Source organism: Gossypium hirsutum, chromosome A11 (genome assembly GCF_007990345.1).
Source record: "Gossypium hirsutum isolate 1008001.06 chromosome A11, Gossypium_hirsutum_v2.1, whole genome shotgun sequence".
NCBI classification, from domain to species: Eukaryota; Viridiplantae; Streptophyta; class Magnoliopsida; order Malvales; family Malvaceae; genus Gossypium; species Gossypium hirsutum.
The window spans coordinates 111,940,346-111,945,504 of record NC_053434.1 but is presented as its reverse complement, the minus strand read 5'-3'; the positions used below and the strand labels follow the sequence as shown (position 1 = coordinate 111,945,504).

General features: G+C 33.2%; 1 non-coding gene across 1 annotated transcript; it reads left to right on the top strand.

Moving 5' to 3' along the window:
* Nucleotides 1–4,299: 4,299 nt before the first annotated feature.
* On the top strand, nucleotides 4,300–4,405 carry LOC121210479 (small nucleolar RNA R71). Its single transcript, XR_005905595.1, has one exon. It is a non-coding gene; the product is annotated as a small nucleolar RNA R71 (small nucleolar RNA).
* The last annotated feature ends 754 nt before the right edge of the window (nucleotides 4,406–5,159 follow it).

Sequence of the window (5,159 nt, the reverse complement as noted above, 5' to 3'; positions counted from 1 at the left end):
ACGTGAGAGAAAGAGAGGACGAAGTAAAATTTTGCTTTCTTTACAATTTGGTCCTTTTACCAAAAATTCACCATTTTCACCCAAAAATCAAATGAATTTTCATAGCTACCAAGAGACAAAAATGTTAAGGAGAGCATGGGGAGTTAGAATATCAAGTTGGATTCAAGAAATAGAAGCTGGAGGAGAGAGAAAATCAAGTTAAAGATTAGTATCAATAGAACAAGGTAAGTATATCAAGATTTCAATATGTTTTTAAGTTTGTTATTATTGACAAAGCATGGAAATAATGTTATAGTAGAGTTTTCTTACATAAGGTCTTATGTTTTTGATATGTTAGTGAAGAGAAAATAAGAGAAAGTGATGAGAAATGGTGTAGAAAAAGAAAATAAGGGTGTTATAACATGGTAATTAATAGCTTGCACAAAAACAGTTTGGACAGCAGCAGTAGACTAACTTTGAAAAATCACCATAAATTGTAGAAATCGAATTAGAAGATGAAAAAAATATGGAATTAAATCTTATTGAGTATTGTTTCTCATAAAAGAAATATTGTAAGCAATGGATTTGTAAATTTTGAGATATAATGAATTTTGTGAGACAAGGTCAGAATGAATTCGGGTTTCCCTGTTCTGACTTTGAAAAATCATAAAAAATTGAATCAAAATAATTAAGGGCTTAAATTTATATTTATAAAATCCTGAATGAGTCTATTTTTAAAAGAAACAAACAATAACATCATTTGAATCCTGTATGAGGAGATAATTAATTTTTGGTGAAGAGGGGTCAGAACTGTCACACAGCAGAACAGGGGTAACTTTAAAGAATAAACTGTACTTATTGGCTAAACCAAAAATTCTGAAATTTTTATGGTAAGAATATATATGAGTCTAAATTCAGGTAAAATTATCTTATATTAATTTGGAGTTCTATAGGTCTAGATATAAATAATTTAGTGACTATGATGCAGATAGACAGCTTGAATATTCATAAAAGTAAATAATAAAGATTATGGATAATGTTACTTACAAGTGTGTTATCTACATTAAGGATGTGGAATGAAGAAAAGGAGGAGGAAAAATATGTATGAATATTCATCTAGCATGGCTAATTTGCATATTTTAGGCTCAGGGACTAAATTGAATAAAAGTAAAACTTTATGGACAATTTTGTAAACATGTCAGAAATGACCAAATTGCATGAAATGGATTATTTTATTATTTAAATTACAAAATTTAATGAAATTATTAATTTAGTTCAAGATCGGGGGAAAACATGTTTTAAGGATTAAATTGAAAAGTGTTGAAATTATGAAAAATTCTGATATTTTATAGAATTCATGGATTGTTATCAATATATATAAGAATAATAGCTGGAAATAAGGATTAAATTGCAAGAATTTTATTTTCCTGACTCTAAGGATGAAATCGTCATTAATTTAAAGTTTAGGGGCAAAATAGAAATTTTGCCTAGAGCATTAATTAAATGCATTAGAATATGAAATGAATGAAAATGATGATCAAATTTATTTATAAAGATCCGGACGACTCAAATATGAGACTTGATCGTGGAAAAGAAAAGATATCAGATTAATGAAATTATAAACACAAACAAGCAATGAGGTAAGTTCGTGTAACTTGAATTATATTCTTAAATGCTTGAGATTGTATGTTACTTATGTGAATATGATTTGAATGTTCATTGTATGAAAATTTATAAAACATTGATAAATTTGATAAAAGGAGAAGAAATCCCGGTTGAATGAAAGGAAAATTCGATGGATCTCTAAAAAGGAATTGACGGTAAAAAGGATCTAGCCCGGATGGGTGATCCTATCCTGATATAGCCCTCCCGAAGAATATGTGTAAAACGGATTTAGCCCGGATGGGTAATCCGAATTAGGGTCTGAATTTAGCCTGGACTGGTAATTCAGATTCAAGCTCATTAGAGTAATTGTCGTTGCAGGGGATTTAGCCTGGACTGGTAATCCCGACAATACTCTATGAGTTTATATTACAGGGGATTTAGCCTGTACTGGTAATCCCACTATAAGGATAAGGTTCGTGGGAATGTGCTCTCTTATATGAAATGTGTAAGACCATGGTTGAAAGATACCATGGCAACCTATGTGTAAGACTATGGTTGAAAGATACCATGGCAACCTGATATGAAATGTGTAAGACCATGGTTGAAAGATACCATGGCAACCTGATATGAAATGTGTAAGACCGTGGTTGAAAGATACCATGGCAACCTGATGTGAGATGTGTAAGACCATGGTTGAAAGATACCATGGCAACGTGACATGAAAAGAATAAGACTATGGTTGAAAGATACCATGGCAACATGACAGAAAATGAGTAAGACCATAGTTGAAAGACACTATGGCATCACGTTAAAGATAAATAAGACGCTATAACATCTGTTGAACAATTGATATTCAGGTAAAATGTATCAAATGACGAATGGTTATATGAAATGGTTGTGTGAAATGTTTACAAGAACTGGTCATATAGAAATATATGTACAATTGCGTTGTATGAAATAATTATGAAAATGGATAAACGAAATAAGCATAAGTACATGGAATATAATTTATGTTAAGTTTGATATAAGCTATTACCAGAATAAATATACATAAAATATATGGAAAAGATGAAGCATAAAATATTGATATAATGAAATGAATGATATATGCTTGTGAAGAAACGGTAAGAGCATGATATGTTTCATGACATGTACATATATGATTATCTTTGATATGTTGATACAAGGAAATTATGTAATTGAGACTATTATTAAACTCAAGTGCAACATGTCGAGAAAATAGATATATCAATGTTGAATTTATATGAGATATGTGCAAGTATACTAACAATGTTGTTGTTTGATGCTTATACAAGTGCCAAACTGTTGATTGAATGGTAATATATTTATTTTCTATGATGCATTGAATCGGTAAGTATTTTAATTTTTTTAGTGATCTGCAAATGGTAGTAATGCTCTGAAACCCTGTTCTGGCAGCGGATACGGGTTAGGGGTGTTACAGCTGAATGCTCATCCTAGTTTGTTTGGGTTTCCCAAGACCTAGTTGCTTGAATATTTTGTAGGGCATGGCGTTAATGCTCGCCCCTAAATCATCCAAAGCATTGTTAACATCTAAACTACCAATTTAACAAGGAATCGTAAAACTCCATAAATCTTCCAATTTGTTGGGTAGTTTATTTTGTAGAATGGCTGAGCAAACCGCGTTCAATTCTACATGCGACGCCTCATCCAACTTCCAATTATTTGCTAAAAGCTCATTTAAAAATTTAACTGCGTTCGGCATTTGCGAAAGAGCTTCAATAAAAAGTAAGTTAATATGTAATTTCTTTAATAATTTAAGAAATTTACCAAATTGTTCATCCGTGTGGTCTTTCCTTGTCGCACTTGGATATGGCACACGATGTTTATATTCTCTACTTACCGGTTTTTGTTCACTGTGGTCCACCTCATCCTTACCACAAGTTATTGTCTTGATTCTAGTTAAGTTCAACTAACCCTTCCTCATCTCGAACGGTAATCGTATTAAGCTGCTCCCTTCTGTTAGTTTCAATATTACTCGGCAAACTACCTTGTGGTCGGTCAGAAATCAATTTAGCAAGCTGGCCTATCTGAGTTTCGAGCCCTTGGATTGACGCGTATTGATTCTTAAGTGCTGTTTCGGTATTCTAAAAACGAGTTTCTGACACCGAGATGAATTTCGTTAGCATCTCCTCAAGGTTTGGCTTCTTTTCCTGCTGCTAAGGTGGTTGTTTAAAATCTAGGGGATGTTGTGGCCTTTGATTTCCTTGGCCACCCCACGAGAAGTTGGGATGGTTCCTCCAACCTGCATTATAAGTGTTACTGTATGGGTTATTTTGAGGTCTAGAATTATTATTACCCATATATTGAACTTGTTCCTCCTCGGTGCTAGAGTTGAAGGATTGATATTTTGTGTGTATTCCTCCTCCATTTGAATCTCACCTCATCACTGGATGTACCTGAATAGAACCATACAGACCATCAATCTTTTTATTTAATAGTTCTACCTGGTTTGATAGCATAGTAACCACATCGAGGTTGAAAACACCAGCTACTTTTGTCGGCTTTGTTCTCATGACTTGCCACTGATAGTTATTCAGTGACATCTCTTCAATAAATTCATAAGCCTCTTTAGGTGTTTTGTTGTTTAAAGTTCCACCGACGGCTGCGTCAATGAGTTGTCTTGTTGAGGGGTTCACACCGTTGTAAAAAGTCTAAACCTGCAGCCATAGAAGTAACCCATGGTAAGGGCACCTTCTTAATAGGTCATTGTATCTCTCTCATGCATCATACAGGGTTTCTAGACCATCTGCACAAAAGAAGAGATATCATTCCTTAGTTTAGCTGTTTTAGCCGGCGGAAAATATTTTAGTAAAAATTTTTCGATCATTTGTTCCTAAGTTGTGATTGACCCTCGTGGTAACAAGTTCAACCATTTTTTAGTTTTGTTCCTTAATAAGAATGAAAACAACTGAAGGTGTATGGCATCGTTAGAAACGTTATTAATTTTAAAAGTGTCGCAGAACTCCAGAAAATACCCCAAATGAGTGTTTGAATCCTCGTCCTGCAAACCATCAAACTGAACAAACTGTTGTATCATTTGAATCGTGTTAGGTTTCAGTTCAAAATTATTTGTAGCAATAGTAGGTCTAACTCTACTCGATTCAGCTCCTGTTAAAGTAGGTTTAGCATAATCATACATAGTACAAGGAGGATTCTGATTTATTGGATCTGCAGCAACCACAGGAGGTAGCTGATTATTCTGATTTTTAGCCATCCCCTCGGTTGTAGTTTGACTATCGTCCTCTTGCCCTTCCTCTATGTATCTTAGGCTTCGTCTTATTTCTCTTCGGTTTCTACGAGCTGTGATTTCAATCTCACTATCAAAAAGTAGAGGTCCTGACAGGTTTCTTCTAGTCATAAACTATAAAAAAACCTGTCAGAAGCAAATAAAAGAGAAATTTAATAATTTATGGAAAAAAAATAAATTGCAATAAAAATAAATGGCTAAAGTAATAAAAATTAAGTGTTCCTAATATCTTAGTTTTATATTTATGATTGATCGTACTTGAAAACTAACTATTATCACGATAAAG